Source organism: Stegostoma tigrinum, chromosome 3 (assembly GCF_030684315.1).
Source record: "Stegostoma tigrinum isolate sSteTig4 chromosome 3, sSteTig4.hap1, whole genome shotgun sequence".
NCBI lineage: Eukaryota > Metazoa > Chordata > Chondrichthyes > Orectolobiformes > Stegostomatidae > Stegostoma > Stegostoma tigrinum.
In genome coordinates, this window is record NC_081356.1 from 40,130,051 (window position 1) to 40,156,269 (window position 26,219).

Here is a 26,219-nt window from a genome sequence, read left to right on the forward strand (position 1 = left end):
CTGCTGAGGACAGCTCATAAAGAGTCATAATGTTCTGGCACCATCCTGGAGATCCACTTCTTGGACGTGCAGCAGTCCTCCAATGCAGTGTTGCCCTTTATTATTGTCACATATCCCCAACACTCTGTTGGCTCAAGTCAGGCTACTGTGTTGGCACAGGGGTGTCTTTTCTTCCTCCCATTTCCTCAGCAGTTCATCTGGCACACAATCATGTGCTTTGACTGCCTCCAGTTGCAACAGGTTCATGCTGACAATGGTCAATAACTAGCCTGTATAGGTACGGCATGTTTTGGGCCTGCATACCTGTCAAGATATAATCAGTACATGATCTATGAGCAGGTTGTTAGTACTTTGGAGGAGTTTCACATGTTCAATTGACGTTAACGATTTCTTGGGATGACTACTGACCCAAGTGGCTAGATTTTACTTAATCATGATAACCACCATTTATGATTTTATGCATTTTCTGCTGGAGGTCATAAATCTGGGAGTTGAAGGTTACCAAAATTCAACATCTCACATTTATTTAAATTAAACTGCAGTTGCCACTCCTCTGCCCACTGGTCCATCTGATTAAGGTCCCAATGTTGTTCTTTTGCTTAAGAAGAGCATCAGGAGCAAACTGGGAAATTACAGGCCGGTGGCACTTGTGCAGTGGTAGGGAAAAGATTCTTAGGGATAATATTAACTCACATTTGGAAAAATATGGACTTATTAGTGCTCGGCAGCGTAGTTTTATGCATGGAAGGTTCATGTTATACAAACTTGATTGAGTTTTTTGAGGAACTGACAAAGATGATCCATGACAGCAGGACGATAGATGTTGTCTATAAGATCCCTCATGGCAATTTGATTCTAAAGGTGAAGTCCTGTGATCCGCAGTGGGTTGCTAAGATGGATACATAACTGACTTAACCATAGAAGACAGACAGTCAATTTGGAGGGTGATTTTCTGACTGGAGATCTGTGGCCAGTGGTCCTCCCCAGGGATCAGTGGCGGAAAATGTACGTAATCTGATTAGTAAGTTTGTGGATGACAAAATGATTGGGGGAAGTGCAGATAGCAAGGTGGATTGCCAGAGGAAAGAGAAGGATATAGATAGGCTGGAGACTCGAAAGGAGAAATGGCAGCTGGAGTTTAATCCAGACAAAAGCAAAGTGGTGCATTTTGGAAGATTAAATGCTGGAGGAAAGAATACATTAAATGGCTGAACCCTTAACAGCATCAACATATGGAGGATTCTCGGTTACATGTCCACAGTTTCCTGAAATTGTCAACACAATTAGATCAATGTCAAAGTTGTCAAGAAGTCATTTGATGTGCTTGCTTTCATCAGTCAGGGTACAAAGTATAAAATTTGGCAAGACACTTTGCAGCTGTGTAGCCACATATGAAATATTGTGCACAATTCTGGTCATCACTCTACTAAAAAGATGTAGAGGGTTTGGAGAGGGAATAGAAATAGTTTTCTGTGATGTTGCCTGCTTTGGATGGAATTAGCTACGAAGAGAGGGTGGACAAATTGGGTTTGTTTTCACTTGAACATGGAGAGATGAGGAGCGACCTGATAGAAGCCTATAAAATTATGACAGGATGGAAAGAATAGATAGTCAGAGTCTTCTTCCAATGGTAGGCATATCAATTACTGGAGGATAATAAAATGTGAGGCTGGATGAACACAGCAGGCCAAGCAACATCTCAGGAGCACAAAAGCTGACGTTTCGGGCCTAGACCCTTCATCAGAGATGGGAATGGGGTGAGGGTTCTGGAATAAATAGGGAGAGAGGGGGAGGCGGACCGAAGATGGAGAGAAAAGAAGATAGGTGGAGCGGAGAGTATAGGTGGGGAGGTAGGGAGGGGATAGGTCAGTCCAGGGAAGACGGACAGGTCAAGGAGGTGGCATGAGGTTAGTAAGTAGATGGGGGTGCAGCTTGGGGTGGGAGGAAGGGATGGGTGAGAGGAAGAACAGGTTAGGGAGGCGGAGACAGGTTGGACTGGTTTTGGGATGCAGTGGGTGGAGGGGAAGAGCTGGGCAAGTTGTGTGGTGCAGTGGGGGGAGGGGACGAACTGGGCTGGTTTAGCGATGCGGTGGGGGAAGGGGAGATTTTGAAACTGGTGAAGTGCACATTGATACCATTAGGCTGCAGGGTTCCCAAGCGGAATATGAGTTGCTGTTCCTGCAACCTTCGGGTGGCATCATTGTGGCACTGCAGGAGGCCCATGATGGACATGTCATCTAAAGAATGGGAGGGGGAGTGGAAATGGTTGGCAACTGGGAGGTGCAGTTGTTTGTTGCGAACTGAGCGGAGGTGTTCTGCAAAGCCGTCCCCAAGCCTCCGCTTGGTTTCCCCAATGTAGAGGAAGCCACACCGGGTGCAGTGGATGCAGTATACCACATTGGCAGATGTGCAGGTGAACCTCTGCTTAATGTGGAATGTCATCTTGGGGCCTGGGATAGGGGTGAGGGAGGAAGTGTAGCATTTCCTGCGGTTGCAGGGGAAGGTGCCGGGTGTTGTGGGGTTGGAGGGCAGTGTGGAGCGAACAAAGGAGTCACGGAGAGAGTGGTCTCTCCGGAAAGCAGACAGGGGAGGGGATGGAAAGATGTCTTGGGTGGTGGGGTCGGATTGTAGATGGCGGAAGTGTCGGAGGATGATGCGTTGTATCCAGAGGTTGGTGGGGTGGTGTGTGAGAACGAGGGGGATCCTCTTTTGGCGGTTGTGGCGGGGGCGGGGTGTGAGGGATATGTTGCGGGAAATGCGGGAGACGTGGTCAAGGGCGTTCTCGTTCACTGTGGGGAGAAAGTTGCGGTCCTTGAAGAACTTGGACATCTGGGATGTGCAGGAGTGGAATGTCTTGTCGTGGGAGCAGATGCGGCGGAGGCGGAGGAATTGGGAATAGGGGATGGAATTTTTGCAGGAGGGTGGGTGGGAGGAGGTGTATTCTAGGTAGCTGTGGGGGTCAGTGGGCTTGAAATGGACATCAGTTACAAGCTGGTTGCCTGAGATGGAGACTGAGAGGTCCAGGAAGGTGAGGGATGTGCTGGAGATGGCCCAGGTGAACTGAAGTTTGGGGTGGAAGGTGTTGGTGAAGTGGATGAACTGTTCGAGCTCCTCTGGGGAGCAAGAGGCGGCGCCGATACAGTCATCAATGTACCGGAGGAAGAGGTGGGGTTTGGGGCCTGTGTAGGTGCGAAAGAGGGACTGTTCCACGTAACCTACAAAGAGGCAGGCATAGCTGGGGACAATGCGGGTGCCCATGGCCACCCCCTTAGTCTGTAGGAAGTGGGAGGAGTCAAAACAGAAGTTGTTGAGGGTGAGGACGAGTTCGGCTAGGCGGATGAGAGTGTCGGTGGAGGCGGACTGGTCGGGCCTGCGGGACAGGAAGAAGCGGAGGGCCTTGAGGCCATCTGCATGCGGAATGCAGGTGTATAGGGACTGGACGTCCATGGTCGCACATCCCAGATGTCCAAGTTCTTCAAGGGCCGCAACTTTCCCCCCACAGTGATCGAGAACGCCCTTGACCACGTCTCCCGTATTTCCCGCAACACATCCCTCACACCCCGCCCCCGCCACAACCGCCAAAAGAGGATCCCCCTCGTTCTCACACACCACCCCACCAACCTCCGGATACAACGCATCATCCTCCGACACTTCCGCCATCTACAATCCGACCCCACCACCCAAGACATCTTTCCATACCCACCCCTGTCTGCTTTCCAGAAAGACCACTCTCTCCGTGACTCCTTTGTTCGCTCCACACTGCCCTTCAACCCCACCACACCCGGCACCTTCCTCTGCAGCCGCAGGAAATGCTACACTTGCCCCCACACCTCCTCCCTCACCCCTATCCCAGGCCCCAAGATGACATTCCATATTAAGTAGAGGTTCACCTGCACATCTGCCAATGTGGTATACTGCATCCACTGCACCCGGTGTGGCTTCCTCTACATTGGGGAAACCAAGCGGAGGCTTGGGGCCGCTTTGCAGAACACCTCCGCTCAGTTCACAACAAACAACTGCACCTCCCAGTCGCAAACCATTTCCACTCCCCCTCCCATTCTTTAGATGACATGTCCATCATGGGCCTCCTGCACTGCCACAATGATGCCACCCGAAGGTTGCAGGAACAGCAACTCATATTCTGCCTGGGAGCCCTGCAGCCTAATGGTATCAATGTGGACTTCACCAGTTTCAAAATCTCCCCTTCCCCCACCGCATCGCTAAACCAGCCCAGTTCGTCCCCTCCCCCCACTGCACCACACAACCAGCCCAGCTCTTCCCCTCCACCCACTGCATCCCAAAACCAGTCCAACCTGTCTCTGCCTCCCTAACCTGTTCTTCCTCTCACCCATCCCTTCCTCCCACCCCAAGCCGCACCCCCATCTACCTACTAACCTCATCCCACCTCCTTGACCTGTCTGTCTTCCCTGGACTGACCTATCCCCTCCCGACCTCCACACCTATACTCTCTCCACCTATCTTCTTTTCTCTCCATCTTCGGTCCGCCTCCCCCTCTCCCTATTTATTCCAGAACCCTCACCCCATCCCCCTCTCTGATGAAGGGTCTAGGCCCGAAATGTCAGCTTTTGTGCTCCTGAGATGCTGCTTGGCCTGCTGTGTTCATCCAGCCTCACATTTTATTATCTTGGATTCTCCAGCATCTGCAGTTCCCATTATCTCAATTACTGGAGGACATAGTTTTAAAAGGGGGCAAGTTTAAAAAGAGATGTGACTGGCAAATTCTTTCTCACTGAGGGTGGTAAGTGCATGGAAATGTACTGTCAGAGGAGGTGATGGAGACAGATCCAATACCAATATTTAGGAGGCATCTTCACAGATACCCAAATCGGCAGGGAATAAAGGGATACAGACTATGTAGGCACAATAGCTTTTTAGTTTGGAGAGTTATCGTGTGTCTCAGTGGGCCAAAGGCCTGTTCCTGTGCTGTCCTGTTCTTTGTGTGTTCATATTATAGAATTGAAAAGCATTAAAAAAATAGAAAAATGAACAAAAGTTACCAAAGGACAATGATGAGCTGTAGTAAGGGATCAAAACTGTGATTAAAAAAGAGAGGAAACAGATCAACATAAAAGCTAAGGACAGAGAAGAAACAACAAGGTTTTTAGAATCAATAGAGCAATCCAGTCAAGTAGGAATTTTTCACAGGAAACAAACTTTAGATCAGTCAATAAAGGTGGATATAATTTGTACAGGGAAGTTATTAGAGATTGAGTGCAGCATTTGTTTCTAGTATTCTGAACAGTCCCAGTGAAGCTGATCACTTGTAAGCTGCAATGAAATGTCTGGTTCCATCCTGGCAATTGGGCTGTTGCTGCTCAGTTACTGATTTGTGGAAAGCTGAGATACTGTAAGGAATGTATTCAAAGTCTGCATGAGTGTGTATTGGTGAATTCTCTCTTCCCTTCCATATTGTGGGGTTTATAAACCATTCTATTGACCAGAGTTGAGAAATACTCATTGTTCTCAGACAAGGTGAATGTTTAATTGTCACTGTGATTTTAAAATGTGATTTTATTGATCTATCAATCAGGAATACACTGATTATATTAAATCAATTATCACCAATGAATATTTTGCATCTATACACGTGGCAGCAAGCTCAAATCTGTCACCTTAAAACTCAAATTATAAAATATTAGATTTTAAATTGGACAGTAAACTTTCCAAACACAGAGGAGATAAATAGTGTTAACAAGGTGTACAGAGATAATGGGAACTGCAGATGCTGAAGAATTCCAAGATAATAAAATGTGAGGCTGGATGAACACAGCAGGCCAAGCAGCATCTCAGGAGACATGCTGCTTGGCCTGCTGTGTTCATCCAGCCTCACATTTTATTATCTTAACAAGGTGTACAGTTGGAGGAACACAGCCTGTCCATATCCTTCTCTTCCCTCTGGCAATCATCCTCACTCTCTGCAGCTGCCCTAATCTTGTTGTCATCCACCTTTCTATCATTGCCCCCCCCGCCCTGCCCCATTTATTCTGGAGCCCCCTTCCTCTCCTCCATTTATGAAGAAGGATCCAGACCTGAAATATCAGCTTTCCTGCTCCTCTGACGCTGCCTGGCCTGCTGTGTCCCTCCAACTCCATACCTTGTTATCTCAGACTCCAGCATCGGCAGTTCCTACTATCTCTGAGATAAATAGTGCTACTTTTTGTAGACCAAAAGATTCCAGGTTTAATCTTCAGTCAGTGTTGGGTCAGTTGACATAAGTTCCATACACAGTACCCATAGAAGTGTGGAAGCATCACCACTCGCCATGTGACCTCCTCCTTTCTGGGTGTCTTGAGTCCCAGACACTTTCAGATGAAACAATGACTTATTTGTAACTGTTACAATTTAGTGCTCTCTTGTCACTAGTCATAATGCAGTTTCATCTTGATGGGTGACCAACAACAGAAGAGGTGGCCTCTTTGTAGAACATCTTCGTTCATGACACAGAGTTTCTGCTTATTTATAATTTTAATCCAATCCTGCCCATGCAGATTTCCAAGTCCATACACACTTCTGCAAGCTTAATTTGTCTGATAAATGTTGGAGACTAGTTCTGACAGTCTCCCCACCTTCAGGTGGATCAGTGAGGACAGATGGCAATTCCTGCTAAGCAACACGACAGCCAACTTATTCAGGCATATATGTTTCCATTCTGTCCTAGTCAGGGCCAAGTCATTTTGCCCCTGTTGTTATGAGCATAGCAATCAGAGAAGACAGCTCCAGCCACTATTCCTTACTGAACTAACAGCATTTCAATGTTGTGCTGGGTTTTCTCTCTGACACGATTACAGAGGAAGATGCCCAGAATTCCTCTATGTTCTGCTGACAGAGAATCTGCTTTGTCTTTATGTATTATGCCAGTAAAAACAGAGAGGAAAATGGTCATTCACTCCTTGAACTTGCTGTGGCTACATGCAAAGGAAAACCTTAATTACTTGACTATGAATATTCAAGCAACAAGAGTAGAGGTTGATCTCATTTTCATCTTCATATGCAACTTTCATCTTGCCTTACTTTAAATCAGTATCTGTATATCAGCCAAAATCTTTTCACACTTTACCAATAGTTTTATCTTATGTAAAGCATAAATCTGTGCTCATGCTGAGTTTCAATATTTAAAAGAAGGTTGCATATGGGCCTGCACTAATAGTTAGTTCAGGACAGCCACTGGCCTGTGGTTGTGACAAAAAGGGATAGATTAGATTACCGACAGTGTGGGAACAGGCCCTTCAGCCCAACAAGTCCAAACACCGCTTGAAGCATCCCACCTAGACTCTATAAACCCACACGCCCCTGAACACTTTGGGCAATTTAGCATGGCCAATCCACCTAGCTTGCACATCTTTGGACTGTGGGAAAAAAAACAGAGCACCTGGAGGAAACCCACACAGACACAGAGTGAATGTGCAAACTCCACATAGATAGTCACCTGAGGCTGGAATCGAACCTGGGTCCCTGGCCCTGTGAGGCTGTAGTGCGAACTACTGAACCACCGTGCCACCTCACGTTGTCCTAGCATGGATAGGATAACAAAAATAAAAATGAAGGGTTTAGGATGAACTAAAAATATAGAAAAACAAAAATACAATTTATTGAGGAATATTAAAAGAAACTGTTAATTACTCTGCATAAATTTTAAATACAAATCCAGAATAGGAAGCCAACATAAGTATGGCAAAAATACTGGTTAGTATTTACCAGGGAGGCGAACCATAGACCGCAAGACATAACAGCAGAATTAAGCCAATTAGCCCATTGAATCTGCCCCACGATTCAAATGAAATCATGGCTGACCTGATAATCCTCAACTCCATTTACCTGCCTTTTCTTCATAATCGGTGATGCTCTTACTGATTAAAAATCTTTCTCAGCCTTGAATATACTTTACAATCCAGCCTCAACAGCCCTCTGTGGTAAAGAATTGCACAGATTCACAATTCTTGGAGTGAAAAAATTCCTTCTCATCTCAGCCTTAAATGTGTGAGTGCTTATTTTGGGATTACACCCTCTTGTCCTGGATCTTGCTATAAAATGAAACAACCTTTCCACATCTACACTGGCAAGTCACTGAAGAAATTTGCATGTTTCAATAAGTTCACCTCTCATTCTTCTAAGCGTAAACAAGTACATGTGTTTTTTTTTTCTTCCTGCTAGAACAGCAAAGCATTGGATGGATCAAAAATGATTTTTTTTAAAAAATGAATTAAAAATAGAAAAGGGGAGATCATTAACAATAAAATTGTGTAAGGCATAAATCTGTGCTGATGCTGAGTTTCAAACTGCAACACTCAATATTTAAAAGAAGGTTACATATGAACCTGTACTAATACTTAGTTAAAGAAGATCACTGGTTTGTGGTTGTGACAGGAAGGGGTAGGATAACAAAAATCAAAATGGAGGGTTTAAGATGAACTCTTAAAAATAAAGGAAGGCAAAGAGGGCCTGAAAAACAAATTATTCAGGAATATTAAAAGAAAATCTGCATAAATATTAAATCAAATCCAGAATAGGAAGACAACATAAGGATGGTAGGTTTAAAGCTTTGAAACAATTGGACCACATTGATGCATTTTAAAATTTTTAGCAGAGAATCCCTACAACGTAGATAGCAAGTCATTTGGCCATTAGGTCTGCACCAATGCTCCAAAGAGCATTGCACCCAGACCCGCTACCCTAAGCCTGTAATCTTATATATGGCACAGCTATTCCACCCAACCTACATATCCCTGCACACTACGGGACTATTGAGCACGGCCAAGCGACATAATTTTCACATTTTTGGGTTGTGGGAGGAAATCAGAGCACCGGACAGAAACAGACATGGGGAGCATATACAAGCTCCACACAGACAGTTGCCCAAGACTGGAATAAACTCTGGCTCCCTGGTACTGTGCAGTAGCAATGCTAGCCACTGTGCTACCCTGCTGCCCAGGAAAGTTGTGGAAAAATAACACCTATTTTGAAAGTGGGGAAATGTGAGTTCATGTACTTTGGCTGGGAAAATAGAGGAGCTGAATATTATTTCAATGGAGAAAGACTGCAGAAAGTAACAGAATAGTGGGATTTGGGAATCCTCATCCATGGATCCCAAAATGGTAGCATCCACGTTCAGTGGGTGATCAGGAAAGCAAATTAAATGTTGGCCTTTATTTCCCTTGTGGGAGAGTCTACAACTAGAAGGCATAATCTCAAGGTAAGGGGTCACACATTTAAGACAGAGATGAGTCTTTTATTCTTAGGGTCTAAAGCAATTTAGCCATTAGCAAATTCATGTTTGTTTTCCTTCATTAATCCACTTATCTCTCAGAAGCTGGTCATTTTGTCCTGTATTGTCAGTTCTGGATGATTTATTACTTCTGAGGTGAAGCTAACTGGCTTGTTGTTGCTGTTTCTCTTGACATACACTGTTGAAAGATGTTTGATAAAATGCAAATTCTCTAGTACTTTGGCTCCAGCCCTTTAACTAATAATGATTGGAAGAGAATGGCTAACACGTCCACAATGTCCTCTTGAAGTGTCCTCAGTCCCACTGATTATCAATTTATAAGAAAACACAATAGTGGAAGTTGACTAATGGGTAGCCAATTTTCACCTCTTGTTTATGATAGGAGATCAAACCGGTCCAGAGACAAAAGAAAGAACTGTGGAAGCTGGAATCTGAAGCAGAAATTGCTGAAGAAACTCAGCAGGTCTGGGCAGCAATGTTAATGCTTCAGATTCCAAGATGCTTCTTCAGAAAGTCTCCATTGGTCAAGAAGTAAGTTTAGTTTAGTGCAGTTATGGGGAAGATACTGAGGCATTTACTCAAGTGTGCAACAGCAATAGATTGAAAAATGGGATTATAATAAAGATTAGCAGCACTGTGACTACAATATGTTCCGATGTTGTGGCTAGGGTTAGTGAGAACTGAGAGCCTTTCCTTTATTGTCCGGAGTCGACGTGTTAATTTTAAAATGGAAGACAGGCATATTCCTAAGCCACCCTGAAAAAGTATGTGCAGCTAAATTACTTATGGACTAGCAAGCTTTCATGGTTTTAAATAAAGAGGATGACTTATTCATACAGTCACCCTGATGGTTTAAATGCAAACTTACTCACTTGCATCCAATAATCAAACAGTTAAAGGGAATAGTGCTCCTTTAAGGATCCTGAATAAAAGAGTTGTTCATTGTTCATGTGTTTCATTCATTGCAGGGAAGATTATGCAGGAATTTAGAGTCCGAGAACAGGCAAAAAGAATGGCAGGCATGAACTAAACAGGCTAAAGGCAAAAAAATCAACTTCTCACCGTCAAGATGAACTTCAACAATTAAATTCTATCCACCTTCCAACAGCAAGTCAACCCTCCCACAGTTGGTGCCACAAAACCTATCTGCCTGCAATAACATTTCAATAAAAGCTGGAACCAAGTTCGCCTTCCCAATTCATTTCAATCCAGTTGAAAAACTGAACACTTCAAAAACCTGACAGCAAAAGCATGTGTGGCCTAGGAGACGGCACTCGTTCCAGGACTGTGAGATAAGGACAGTTTGTTTTTATCTTTAGATATAGGTGTCTATGTGATACTCCTATTCACTTACAATGTAAGGTTTCAAACAAAGGAAACAGGCTGTGTTTGTGGGCCATCTCCAGTCTAAGGATATGGCTAAATCATTTCAGACTGAGATGAGGAGAAAATCCTTCACCCAGAGAGTGGTGAGCCTGTGCAATTCTCTGCCAAAGCCAAATCGTTGCTTACTTTCAACAAGTCACATATAGTTTTTAGTGCCAAAGGAAAGAAAGAGTATGGGAGAAAGTGGGAATAAGATACTGAGTTGGATGATCAGCCACGATCATGTTAAATCGCAGTGCAGGCACAAAGGGCAGAATGGTCTAGTGTTTTTTTCTAATTTCTATGTTCCTCTATTTCTACAAGGCATGCACTGTGATGCTCAGTGTGATTGTAATGTTTTCCTGTAGTATCAAAGATTGGTTCTTCAGGTATAATGATAAAAGTGTTTAGAAAGCATCCTTAGATTCAAGTTTAGCTCAGAATGAAATCAATCATGCATGAAATTAGAGCCGTGCACCCACCGGCAATCAGCTTCTAAGACCCAGACTATAGACGAATAACAATATCCAAACATTTCAATATTCCCAACCTTCTGACTACACTACCGGTTGATGAAGATACTTCGGTCAAACTCTCTTCACGAAGAAAACATTTTCAGCTCTTCAGCTCCTGTAGAAGGATTTAGGCAAGTGTTTCTTCAGCTTCATTGAGATCACATGAAGAACAATTTAGAGTCTAAAACAGGTCCTCATGTGATTTCAATTCAATATATGTGGCAGGGCGGCAATTACAATGGGATTTACCCTTCTCCATTCTACCTATTCTTGGTGAGGACTGAACTTCTTTTTGAAACAGTGTTTGTGTTTCACACTCATCTGGATTCTCCAGATCGTACCAAATCAGGATGCATTGGTGCTTGCCTTGGTGCCAGACAAACAGAGGCAATTGGTACTTTTAGGGGATTTAAACTTGCGTGAAGCTGGTTAGCCATTACAGCAAAGATTTTTCAACAAGTCCTAGTCTGCTCGTCTCAGGAAATGTCTTTTGGGATTTCAGAATGGGTCTAACAAATATTGATGGATTATACCGAAACCTTTACAATACTGCACACAGATCTGTATTCAGGTAGAATTTTTAATGTCAACAACTTTCACTGAACTGACCAACTGATGATGTTATCGTTGTTCAGGCTCCCTTCACATAGTCAGCTTGTTCAGATCTTCTTGTCGACCATGTTCACTCCTAATTAATTCAAAAAGACACAAACAGTCACTGGAACTTTGTTGCCTCGTTCAAACTGATTTTGGAATCTTCTGCTTGAGTTACTGTTTACAAACCTATTGTGATGTCTGATCTCATTGTAATCCTTATTGTGAGGGAGACACTTGGATTGTGACACACACTGCGATTGTGACACTCTCCTTCAATTGTCAAAGTTTGGTACTTCAAAAGGGCTGCACTTTGAGGAAAGTGTTAAGTAAACAGCCTTGGATTTCATTTACAAAGAGAGATTTAATGTAAAACAGGTTCCCATGTGGTTCCAAACTAGAGACCAGGGTCTAAGGGTGACAGGTCATGATGGGTATGTTTATCTCCCTCATGCCTCACTTCTTCTTTGTGAGAGGTGATGCTGATGATTCAGTGTCCTTTGAAATCAGGGTTCATCTTTCTCGGAATTGGGATTGGGACGTACAAGATGTGGAATTGATGGGTGCTGGAGAGTTTCTTACCCCCACTTAAATCCAATTCTGCTTGTGCTCTTGGTTTGAGGCTTTTCAACTATTTATTACATGAGACAGCAGCAACAGTTGATGACTCAGTTCTATTAAACTGTATTATGTATGTGCAGGTAGCATGGAGAAAATAAATGCTTTCTTAGGATTTTATCATTGGAATCAATAAACACCAGTAATTACTTACCATCCAGAGTGGCACCAGCTGTGCCATAGGTGATCTATAATAGTGCAAAATTGGTGTCTACATTTGAAAACCAAATTCAAAGACAGGTAGTCAGTGGGGGACAACAGGGCATGCATTTCATTGGAGCTATGTAATCACTAGCAACCAAGTTCTAAGACCCAGTCTACATTAGAAATGATATTAAGGATTAATAACAATTTTAACTAATTCACCCAAGACCACATCAATATTACAGACTCCCTTGTACTGATCATATTACTCATTTAGATGTTCACAAATTACAACTCAAGCTAAACACGTGAAGACAAATCATTCAATGTCACAGGCTTTAGCCTACTCTAATGTTTGTTGCTGATACATTGGTCAAACTCCTTTCACAGGGTGAACTTGTTCAGCTCCCCCAACCAACCACCACCTAGAGCCATTAACAGTTTCCGCAACTTCACTGAAATTGCTTGCACAGCCTCCTCCTGCCTCACATTTGATCTGATCTCACTGTGACATTCAGAGTGAGGGCAAGATTTGCTTTGCTAGGTTTTGGTTTGCTAAAGGCCTCACCTTGATAAAGTTTGAGACAAATGTTCCTTTGGGTTTTATTTAGATCAATGATAGAATGATCTACAATCTAAAAACAGATCCCCACTAGTTTACAACCCAGTGTACATGGCCAGCAGTTGTGTCCAGAAATTGTTTATCGGAGCAACAAGATGGAAGATTTACTTGTGGCAACAAATATAACTGTTCCAATCTAACATGAAGCTGTATTACTGACTCTGTTACACATCCAAATACAATAGAAAATAACCATGTTTATACAGATATTTCAATGTCATGAACATTCCATTGAACCTACTGATTAATGATGTTGTCGTTGTTCAGGCTCCCTTCACAAAGCAAACACATTCAGATTTTCTGGCTGACCACATTCACTCCTTGTTAAATCAGCAAGAGAGTAACAGTTAGTGCAACTCAGAACCCTTCTGAGGAAGGGTTACCGGACTCTAAAACGTTAACTCTGTTTTCTCTTCCACAGATGCTGCCAGACCTGCTGAGATTTTCCAGTAACTTTGCTTTTGTTCCTGATTTACAGCATCCGCAGTTCTTTTGGTTTTTATATAGTGCAACTCAGGTGCCTAATTCAAACTGAATTTGAAATCAACTGCCTCAAAGTGACTGTTTACAAACCTATTGTGATGCCTGATCTCATTCTGATCGTCATAGTGAGGGAGATACCTGGTTTATGATAACAAAGCTTGACATCCCAGCTATAGTGATGTCACTTTATTGAAATTATGTTTGGCAAATTCTTGGGTTTTATTTAGTGCTCAATGACTTTCTAACTTCCCTTGTCATCAAGTCCCAGAGAATAGAGAGCATGGGTGACAGGCAGCTATGGGACGTCTTCTCTCCTGATATGTAGTTATGTAGTTCTTCACATTAACAACAACAGGAATGGGCCATTCAATTCCTCAGGCATTTTTCACAAATCTATTTCTTCATGGCTGATCTGTACATTACTTTTTCCCATCTTTGATCCGTAGATTAATAAACCTTGGAACATAAGAACAGCAGTCATGTATTAAGCTCCTTTAGCCTGTTCTACTGTTTAGTTAGATCATATTTGATCTGCATCTCCGCCCCAGTGACCTGCCTTGCTTTCATATTCCACAAATAAATACTGGTCCACAAATCATGAGTGAACATATCTTTTTTTTAAAAAAAATTGTCAGACGGGGACTTTGAACAAGCTACAATAGAGTGATATCTCAGGAGGATGTGTTAATGAAGAGTAATAACAGGTTCACCTACACAGGCATACAACGAACTGTTGGGTATCATTCAGAAACATAAACTGGTTAAAATTAAGGAATGAGTTGTGGTTCAGAAAACCAGAACTTGCTGGAGAATCCCATAGTGTTTTATACATATATGAGGGGCAAGAGGGTAGCTAGGGCAAGGCTAGGCCCACTCAGAAACAAAGGAGGAAATTTATGTGTGGAGCCACAGGAAATGTCTGATGTCCTTAACAAATATTTTGCATCAATATTCACAAAGGAGAGGGGCACAGTGGATGGTGAGTCTCGGAAGAGCATGTTGGTATTCTGAGGCATGTCAATGTAAAAAAGTAGATAGTGCTGTGTAATTTTTTAAAAAAAGAATCAAGGTATAAGTCCTCAGGACCTGAAAGGATATATCCCATCATGGCTAAAGGATGCAGGTGAGGAAATTGCTGGGGCCTTGTATGAAATCATAATATATCCTCTTCAGTACAGGAGAGGTCCAGAGGGCTAGAGAAGAGCCATGTGGTCAGAGTCATGCAGCACAGAAACACACCCTCCAGTCCAGCTCATCCGTGCTGACTAGACATCCCAATCTGACCTACTCCCATTTGCCAGCATTTGGCCCATATCTCTCTAAACCCTTCCTACTCATATACCCATCCAGATCCCTTTTAAATGTTGTAATCGCATCCACCTCCACCACTTCCATTGGCCACTTGTTCCATATATGTGCCACCTTCTACATGAAAAATGTACCTCTCAGGTCATTTTTTACATCTTTCCTTTCTCATCTTAAATGTATCTCTTCTAGTTTTGGGCTGCTTGCCCTAGGCAAAAAGACCTTAGCTGTTCACCCTATGCATGATTTTCATGATTTTATAAACCTCTATAAGGTCACCCCTCTCAGCCTCTCATGCTCCAAGGAAAAAAGTACCAGCCTATTCAACCTGTCCCGATAACTCCAATCTGCCAGTCCTGACAACATCCTTGTAAATCTTTTCTGCAGCCTCTCAAATTTAGCAACGTGTTTCCTATCGAAGGGAGACAAGAATTGAGTTCAGTATTCTAAAAGTGGCCACACAAATGTCCTGCACAGCAGCACCATAACTTCCCCACTCCCTTATGCTCTGACCAGTGAAAGCATATGCTTTCTTCACCACCCTGTCTATCTCTGACTCCACTTTCAAGGAAATATGCATCTGTACCCCTAGGTCTCTTCATTCAGCAACACTTCCCAGGGCACTACCATTAACTGTATACATTTTGTCCTGGTTTACCTTGCCAAAATGCAACACCTCACATTTATCTAAATTAAACTTCACCTACCACTCCTGCCATTGGCCCATCTGATCAAGGTCCCAGTGTTGCTCCATTGTTCAAGAAGGGCAACAGGGGTAATATGTGAAAGTCCAGGCCAGTGAGACTTAAACCAGCAGTAGTGAAAAGATTCTTAAGGATAGTAAATCACATTTGGTAAAATATAGACTTATAAGTGATAGGCAGCACATGTTTCTGTGAGGAAGGTCCTGTCACACAAACTTTATTGAGTCCTTTGGGGTAATAACAAAGATGATTAATGAAAGCAGGGCAGTAGATGTTGTCTGTATGTCATCTATAAGGTTCCTCTTAGAAGGTTGATGCAAAATGTGAAATCAAAAGTGACCTCTGGTGAGCTGGTAAGATGGATACAGAACTAACTTAGCTATAGAAAACAGAGAGTAGTGGCGGAGGCTGTTTTTCTCACTGGAGATCTGTGACCGGAGGTGCTCTGCAGGCATTAGTGCTGGAACCCTTGTTGTTTACAATATAGATACCTAAATGATTTGAAGGAAAATGTAAATGGCCTGATTAGTAAGTCGCAGATGACACAAAGATTGGGGGAGCTGCAGATAGTGAGGAAGATTGCCAGAGGATGCAGAAGGAAATAGATTGGCTGGAGACTTGGAAGGAGAAATAGCAGCCGGATTTTAATCTAGGCAAATGCAAGGTGGTGCATTTTGGAAGATCTAATTCAAACGAGAAGTAAACAATTAATGGCAGAACCCTGTAGCATCAATGTATAGAGGGATCTAGGTGTACAGGTGTACAGGTCCACAGTTCCCTAAAAGTGGCAATACAAATAGATCAAGAAGTCAAATCATATGACATGCTTGCTTTTGTCAGTAGATGTACAGAATATAAATATTGATAAGTCATATTGCAGCTGTATAGACATTTAGGCCAAGTACAGAATATTGTGTACAGTATTCGTCACTATGCTACCAGAAGGATGTGGAGTTTTTAGACAGGGTACAGAAACAATTTACTGGAATGTTGCCTGGTTTGAACAGTATTAGTTATGAGGAGAGACTGAACAAATTTGGGTTTATTTTCACTTGAATATTGAAGGATGAGGGGCAATCTGATAGAACTCTACAAAAACAAGACAAGCATGGATAGAATGGATAGTTGGAGTCTTTTTCTGTGGATAGAAATATCAATTACACGGGGACATAGGTTTAAGGTAAAGGGGGATAAGTTAAAAAAGAGATGTGACTGGCAAATTCTTTCACGTAAAGGGTGGTAAGTGCCTGGAAATATGCTGTCAGAGGAGGTGGCGGATACAATAGCAAAATTTAAGAGGCATCTTGACAGGTATATGAATAGGCAGGGAATAGAGGGATACAGACCAAGAAGGTGCAAAAGCTTTCTGGTTTCAAAACACATCATGTGTTCATGCAGACACGATGAGGCAAAAGGTCTGTTCCCGTGCTGTGCTGTTCTTTGTTCATTATTCACTGACATTACAGAATTGAAGGGCTTAAAAAATTTTAAATGATTAGAAAAATGAATAAAAGTTACTAAATTACAATGATGAACTGTATTAGGGGAACAAAACTGTGATAAAAAAGAGGAAACGGAGCAAAACGAAAGCCAAGGACTGAGAAGAAACAACAGATTTTTAGAATCAATAGAACAATCCAGTCAAGTAGGAATTTTTCACAGGAAACAAAATTTAGGTCAGGTATAATTTGTGTAGAAAGTTCTTACAGAGTGAGTGGAGCAATTGACTATGGGATCTGAAGAGTGATGATCACTTGAAAGTTGCAATGAAATGTCTGGTGTCCATCCTGGAAACTGGGCTGCTGCCTGCTGCCTAGAGTTACTGATTACCTAGCTGCCTTGTACAGTCGGTTCTGCTATAACACAATAGCTGCATTCCTGCGCAACATCACAGAATAGAAAATTGCACTGTAGAAATGACGGGGCCTATGGGAAAAGCAGGGTTAGGGCAGACCTCCAAAAAATATCTCTCAAAATCGATCAAAAATGACCTAAAAATCTAACACAAAGAACAGCACAGTTTGATTGAATGTTTAGTGCATATCTAATAATAAACAACTTACCTTGAAAAATGTCAAATGATGATGTGGGAGGAGGCTTTGAGGTTACTCTGTTGTTAATGCATGGGCAAGCGGTTGTCATCATAATCATTCCCACCTTCACAGCCCATGAAACAGTCGTGTCATGCCGGCACGGAGACTCTTTCGGCGCTAACATCGCACATGCTCAGGACAAAGTCTGTGAAATGATCATCTGATGTCAACGCATATTCCTCTGCGCACCAATGGAAATGTGTTATAGGCAACACAAGTTCGCATTTTAGAAATAGCATTGCCCTATTCTTCAGTCACGTTGTTGCCAATTTGCATTGCTAGAATATGCATTATAGCAGAACCAACTATAAATTAATGATTGATTCAAGCAAAACTAAGTCCATGTAAGGAATGTATTCAAAGTCTGCATGCGTTTGATTTGGTGAATTCTCTGCTCCCTTCCATATAGTGGGATTTATAAATCCTTGTATTGACCAGAGTGGAGAAACAGTCATTGATCTCTAATAAGGTGAATGTCACTATAATTTATATTAAAAAGTAATTTTATTGATCTCTTAATCAAGAATGTAGTGATCATATGAATTAAACTGTCACCAATGAATATTCTGCATCCATACATGTGGCTGCTGGTTCAAATCTGTAACTTTAAAACTCAATATTATAAAATATTATGCTTTAAATTGGATAATAAACTTTCCAAACACACAGGAGTTAAATACAGCATTACGCTTTGTAGACCAATAGATTGCAGTTTAATCTTCAGTCAGTGCTGGATCAGTTGAGGTAAGTCCCAAACACACTGCCCAAAGAAATGCAGAAGTTATACCACTTGCTTTTTGAACTCCTCCTTTCCTATTGTCTTGGATCCCAGACACTTTCAGGTGAAACAGCAATTTATTTGTAGATGTTTCAATGTAGGACAGACTTGTCACTAGTCATAATGCAGTCTCCTCTTGATAGGTGACCCAACACAGAAGGGGTGGCCACTTTGTAGAACATCTTCGTTCATGACACAGAGTTTCTGCTTATTATTAATTTTAATCCAATCCTACAAAAATTTAGTCCAATCCTACAAGAATTAGAGTCAAACTTATTGAAAAATACAAGATTCTTAGGTGACTTGACTGTGTGGCTGCGAAAAGATGGTTAATCTTATGGGAGAGATAAAGAGCTTTTTTCTCTCCAAGACTAGTGAATCTGTAGAGTTCTTTACCATAGAGGGCTGTGCAGGCGGGATAGCAAAGTAAATTCAAGGCTGAGAGAATCAAGGATTATGAGGAAAAGACTGGAAAGTGGAGTTGAGGATTATCAGGTAGAGCAGATTCAATGGGCTAAACAGCATACTTCTGCACTTAGATTTTATGGTCTTTGGTTGGCTTCTGTGGTAAATACTGATACACAGTAACTAAACAGTGCATTGTTATATGTTGCCTTCCTATTCTAGGTTTGTTATTGATATTTATGTACGGCAACTCACTGTTTAGAGTTATAGTGTCATAGAGATATACAGCTGAACCTTCACTCCAACTCGTCCATGCTGATGAGATATCCTAAACTATTCTAGTCCCAATTGACAGTAGTTGGCTCATAGTCGCATCCAGATGTCTTTTAAATATTGTAATTGTACCAGCCTGTATCACTTCCTCCTGCAAATCATTCCATACATGTGCCACTGTCTGTGTGAAAAAGTTGCCCCTTAGGTCCCTTTTAATTCTTTCCCCTTTCACCTTAAATCTATGCAGTCTTGTTTTGGAATCCCCCTCCCAGGGAAAAGATCTTATATATTAACCCATCCATGCTCCTCATGACTTTATAAACTTCTTTAAGGTCACCCCTCCATCTCTGACATTCCAGGGAAAATAGCCCCAGCCTATTCAGCCTTGCCATATAACTCAAACCCTCTAAACCCTGGCAACATCCTTGCAAATCTTTTCTGAACACGTTCAAGTTTCACAACATCCTTCTTATAACAGGAAGACCAGAACTGCATGCAGTATTCCAAAAGTGACCTAACCAATGTCCTGAAAAGCCTCAACGTGACCTCCCAACTCCTATTCTCAATGCACTGACCAATAAAGGCAAGAATACCAAATGCCTTCTTCACTATCCTATCCACTTGCGACTCCACTTTCAAAGAACTATGAGCCTGCACTCCAAGGTCACTTTGTTCAGCAACACTCCCATGAATCTTATCATTAAGTGTATAAGTCCTGCCTTGATTTGCCCTTCCATAATGCAGCACCTCACTCTTATCTAAATTAAACTCCAGCTGCCACTCCATGGCCCATTGGCCCATCTGGCCAAGATCCCATTGTATTCTCAGGTAACCTTGCTAACTGTCCACTACACCTCCAATTTTGGTTTCATCTGCAAACTTACTAACCATATCTCCTATGTTCACATCAAAATCATTTATATAGATGACAAAAAGCAGTGGACCCAGGACCGATACTTGTGGCACATTGCTGGTCACAGGACTCCAGTCTGAAAAGCAATGCTCTACGATCATCCTCTATCTTCTACCTTTGAGCCAGTTCTGTATCCAAATGGCTAATTCTCCCTGTATTCCATGTCATCTAATCTTGCTAGCCAGTCTACCATGAGGAACTTGTTGAATGCCTTAATGAAGTCTATATATGTTAAGAATGGTAGCTGGAACTGTCTTCAGTGATTGCTTTGCTCCCCCAATGAGGGCAATATGACTTGGCCCTATTGGGACAGAATGGAAACATGAATATCAAAATAAGTTGGCTGCTGTGTTGCTTGGCAGGAATTCCCATCTATCCTCACTGATCCACATGAAGATGGGGGCAACTGTCAGAACTAGCCTGCAACATTCATCAGACCAATTAAGCTTGCTGAGGTGTGTATGGACTTGGAAATCTGCATGGGCAGGATTGGATTAAAGTTATAAATAAGCAGAAACTCTGTGTCATGAACGAAGAGACAAAAGAATACAGAACATCAAATTCAGGAGCAGAGAGATCAAAAAAATCAAACAAATGGAGTGAGTGGAGTGTTGAATTGCCTGTAGCTGATCAGAGGTGTTCTCAGAAGATCAGAAATGACTTTTTTTCCTCTAAATTTTGTTCAAAAGTAGCTTATGAATAATGATGATTTCAGATTGCTCAGAGATAATACTGTCTGCAATAAGAGGAGGGAAGGGACAGATGGCATCTGTTTATTAACAAGAGATCTAAGTGGATAAGTAAGTGTGGCCGATCTCCTCAAATGTGTGTGAAATTTGTCTGTAATTGCCAATGTCTATAATTGCCAATAGTGGAACCCACTGACAGATAACACACAGACGTCTCAGTGTGCAATTCGTAAAGAGAACTTGGAGTGCAGGTTCATAGGTCCTTGAAAGTGGAGTCGCAGGTAGACAGGACAATGAAGAAGGCATGTGGTATGCTTGCCTTTATTGGTCAGTGCATTGATTATAGCAGTTGGGAGGTCATGTTGCGGCTGCACTGGACATAGGTTAGGCCACTTTTTGAATACTGTGTTCAATTCTGGTCTCCCTGCTACAGAATGGATGTTGTGAAACTTGAAAAGGCTCAGAAAAGATTAACAAGGACGTTGCTAGGGTTGGAGGGTTTGGGCTACAGGGAGAGGCTAAATTGGCTGGAGCTAATTTCCTTGGAGCATTGAAGGCTGAGGGTTGACGCAAAGAAGTTTATAAAGTCATGAGGGGCACAGATAACAGATGAATAGCCAAGATCTTTTTCCCAGGATAGGGGGGTCCAAAATTAGAGGGCATAGGTTTAAGGTGAGAGAGGAAAGATTTAAAACAGTTGCAAGTGGCAACTTTTTCACACAGACGTTGGTGTGAATATGGAATAAGCTGCCAGACAAAGTGGTGGAAACTGGCATCTGGACAGTTACAGTGAATATGAAAGATTTAGAGTGATACAGGCCAAATACGGGTAAATGGGGCCAGATTAATTTAGGATATCTGGGCGACATGGACAAGTTTGACCAAAGGATCTGTTTCCATGTTGTACCTTTCTATTTCATTCCCTAACACTCCCAAACCCCGTACAGATCCTTAATGATGAGATATGTCCATCAGCCTGTGCTAAAAAGGAAATCATATGGCAGTACTGTTGGCTTCAGTCTCTGGCTGGTGTGCTAACATGTGACGAGAGTTGGGACAGGAAGGCACAGCAGGTATGGTGTGAATATCGAGGTAGGTGCTAAGTGAGTGAGCATGAAGGGAGCAAGTGAGTAGCATGAAGGTGCAGCCTTGTCCAATCTGTAAATTGGATGCCTGTCTGTGAGCGCAAAATGTCCCCATGGTAACCTATGCTAGTTGCCAGTGCACCCTGGAATTTAAGTCTGGGGTTCCAGAACATCCTGCTGGTGTATCAAACAGGTACCATAAAGGTCATGTTGGGTTGGCGAGTGCCAGATGCCAATATCTGTGCATGTGAGGTGTGTGCAGCTGGTGGCCATAGATTGCGCCAACATGGAAACTCCTCACAGATAGCAGAAGTCACCAGGAATCCAATCTAATTTCCATGTTTAGACTTCTCGATGTCCAGCTTATTTGGCACCTTAGATAAGATAGGAAGGTGAACAAGCTAATTTGCATTGTTAATAAAGTGTTTGAAAAGCCAGAATCCCCCTTCATTGGCAACTCACCACTGCCTAGTAAGAAACTTTGCCACCCCCATAAAGATGCTGATGGCTGTTCCTGACGTCAAGATTGGCCTCACTAGAGTTTTACTACAAATCCCAACAGAGCCTATTTTGCACAGGCATCCATAAGCGTCAGCTCCAGATGTTCCTTACATTCATTTAATTGAAATTCTACAAAGTGTTGTGGTATAATTTGAACTCGCTCTCAGAACATTAGTCTAGAGCCTCTGGATTACTCATCTGTCAGCTTTACCATGATACCACCAAAGAACAAAGAGCAGTACAACACAGGAAGAGGTCCTTCAGCCCACCAAGATTGAGCAGACGCATCATAACTCTCTAAACTAAAAGACTTTTGTATCTACACGGCCCATATCCTTCTATTCCCAGCCTATTCACATATGTCAAGATGCCTTTTAAATGTTGCTTTTGTATCCAGCTCCACCACCATACCTGACAGCACTTTCCGGCACTTACCACCCTCTGCTAAAAAAAACCTTGCCTCTGACACCTCCTTAAACTTGTTCTCTTTTAACTTAAACCTATGTACTGTCGTAATTGGTATTTCTACTTTGGGAAAAAAGACTCCCACTATCCACTCAATCAATGCCTCTCATGAATTTTTAAAACTTCTTTCCGGTCACCACTCATCCTTTGACATTCGAATGGAAACAAGTCAAGTTTGTCCAATCTCTCCTTACAGCTAATACCCTCTAAACAAGACAATATCTGGTAAATCGCTTCTGTACCCTCTCCCCAGCCTCCAAATCCTTCTTTTGATGTGGCCAACTGAACTGTGCACAATATTCCTAACATGCCCAAACTACAGTTCTATATAGCTGCAACATGACTTGCCAATATTTATATTCTATGCCCCTAACATTGGAGGCAAACATACTATGTGCTTTCTTGACCACCGTATTCATTTGTGTTGCCACTTTCAGGGAACTGAGCACCTCTACGCCTAGATCTCTCGGTGTATTGTTGCTTCTAAGTGTTCTGCCATTTACTGCATATTTGCTTCCTGCATTAGACCGTCCAAAATGCATCACCTTATAGTTGTCTAGATGAAACTCTATCCGCCATTTCTCCCTCCAGGTCTCTTGCCAATCTATATCCTGCTGTATCCCTGGCAATCCTCCTCATTATTCTTAGCTCCCTCTAACTTTGTGTCATCACCACCATCTCCCCAAGAAAGGTAAATAATGGATTGTCAAATAATTTTGCCTAGTTCCTGTAGTATTTAGAGTATAGAGCTGTACATCATGGAAACAGACACTTCAATTCAACTCGTCCATATCAACCACATATCCTAAATTAATCTGATCCCATTTGCTAGCATTTAGCCCATATCCCTCTAAACACTTCCAGATGCCTTTTAAATGCTGTAATTTTACCAGCCTCCACCACTTCCTCTATCAGCTCATTCCATACATGCACCACCCTCTGCATGAAAATGTTGCCCCTTAGGTCCCTTTTAAATCTTTTCCTGCTCACCTCAAAACTATGCCTTCTAGTTTTAGACTCCACCACCTGGAGAAAAGCCCTTGGCTATTTATGCTATCACAGCCACCCATGAGTTTATAAACTTCTTTAAGAGTCTCCGATGCTCTAGAAAAAATAGCCACAACCTACTCAGCCTCTTCCTGCAGCACAAACCCTCTAAGCCTGGCAACATCCGTGAAAATCTCTTCTGAACACTTGCTACGGCAGGGAGACAGAACTGAGCACAGTATTCCAAAAGTGGCCTAACCAATGTCCTATACAGCTGCAACATGACCTCCCAATCTCTATACTCAATGCACCGACCAAAAAAGGCCAGCATACCAAATGCCTTTTTCATTGATTTCAACTAATTAGTCAATTCAAGAGACTCACCTTGTCTCTGATGTCTTCATTCTGGTTTCCATTCCACAGCAGATCATGTCAGAGCAAATCTAGTAACTTGGAACTTTTAACATGGTCAGTCTTTGAACTAAAGGGTTAACTGTACCAAAAGTCTAGAAAAAGCTACTGAACATGTACACAAGGAGCTGCACCATGAAGTTTGACCCAGAGCCTGATGGGGTATCTTAAACTCACTGCCTAAAAGGGTGGTAGGGGGCAGGGGCCCTCAAGATGTTTCAAATGTTTTGATGAACACATAAAACACTGTAAATACAGGGCTACGTCAGAAAACTGGATTGGAATAGATGGCTGTTTGATGACAAGCATCAATGTAATGGGCCAATGATCTTATGACTTGATATTTCTATGATCATATGGGAAGACTGAGGCTGGATGGAAGGAGGGGGTCAGTGAAATCCTGCTTACTCTATTTGTGGGCAAGCAATTTAGGCATGTGAGAAATTTTATCTGTCTTTAGCCTGCCATGTAAGATTGAAATGGACCACAAACCACTGGCAATTTTATTGAATGCCTCTACTATGTGGCCAAATTTCATCTGGACTCCAACTACAAGATCAGTGACAACACCACCTTTGGAGGTCGGATATAAAAGAATGATGAAACAGAATGCAGGAAAGAGATAGAATGTTTGGTGCATGGTGCCAAGTTAACAATCTCTCCCTCAATGTCAGCAAAATTGAAGAGCTGATCATCGACTTCAAAAAGCAAGGAGGAAGGCACGCCCCTATCTATATCAATGGAGCTGAGATGGAGGTGGTCGAGAGAGTGTCAAGTTCCCAGGAGTGATAATCATCAACAATCTGTCCTGCAGCACCCACAATAATACGATCATCAAGAAGGCATAACCACACCTCTTCTTCCTCAGGAGGATAAGGAAATTCAGCAAGTCCATAAGGACTCTCACCAACATTTAAAGATGCACCCATAGAAAGCCTTCTATCTGGACGCATCACAGGTTGGTACAGCAACTGCTCTGTGTAGGACTGTAAGAAGCCACAGAGAATTGTAAATACAGCCAAAATTCCAATCATTGGCCCCATTTACGCTTTTCGCTGCCTCAAAAGAACAGCCAACATCAAAGACTCCTCCCACTCCAGTAATAATCTCTTCTGACCTCTTCATCAAGCAGAAGATACAAAAGCTTAAACACATATACCAACAGGTTCAAAAACAGCTTCTTTCCCACTGTTATTTGACTTCTGGATGGGCCTCTGGAATTTCAAATATAATGTTGATCTTGCTTTTTGTGCACCTTCTATCCAGCCATAACTTTGTATTCATCACTCTGTTCAATTACCTCATGTTCTTTGTGCAGGGAAGGTCTTGTTTAATAAATTTGAGTTTTATCGAGGAAGTGATGGAGATGATGGCTATTTTGTAATGTTTTGCCTGTACTGCACATAAAATAAAACTTGTCACTTTTCTGCTGGACATGTTTTTAATTGTGTGAAAGTTGGTACAAAGAGCACAGAACAATATAGCACAGAAACAAGCCCTTGCACTCTCCATATCTGTGCCAACAATGATGCCATTCTAAACTAATCCTGTCTGCCTGCAACTGGTTTATATTTTGGGTGGCACGGTGGCTCAGTGGTTAGCACTGCAGTCTCAGAGCACCAGGGACCTGGGTTCAAATCCACCCTTGGGCGACTGTCTGTGTGGAGTTTGCACATTCTCCCCGTGTCTGCGTGGGTTTCCTCTGGGTGCTCTGATTTCCTCCCACAGTCCAAAAATGTGCAGGTTAGGTGGATTGGCCATGCTAAATTGCCCATAGTATTCAGGGGTGTGAGGGTTATAGGGGGATGGGGATGGGTCTGGGTGGGATATATCAAGGGGCGGTGTGGACTTGTTGGGCCAAAGGGCCTGTTTCCACACTGTAGGGAATCTAATCCCCTGACTATACATGTTTCTTTCTTAATGCTTCTTAAATGTTGTTATCATCTCTGCATCCACCACCTCTGCTGGTAGTCATTGCAGGCACCTACCACCCTCTATGTAAAAATCTTGCCTCACACATCTCCT

At 42.5% G+C, this 26,219-nt stretch overlaps 1 long non-coding RNA gene across 1 annotated transcript; it reads right to left on the minus strand.

The window, feature by feature from the left end:
• Positions 1-50: 50 nt before the first annotated feature.
• Positions 51-17,775, minus strand: LOC132209504 (uncharacterized). The gene is made up of 4 exons (XR_009445631.1): positions 17,658-17,775; positions 11,734-11,812; positions 7,448-7,530; positions 51-303 (listed from the first exon to the last, which is right to left on the minus strand). It is a non-coding gene; the product is annotated as an uncharacterized LOC132209504 (long non-coding RNA).
• Positions 17,776-26,219: the final 8,444 nt, after the last annotated feature.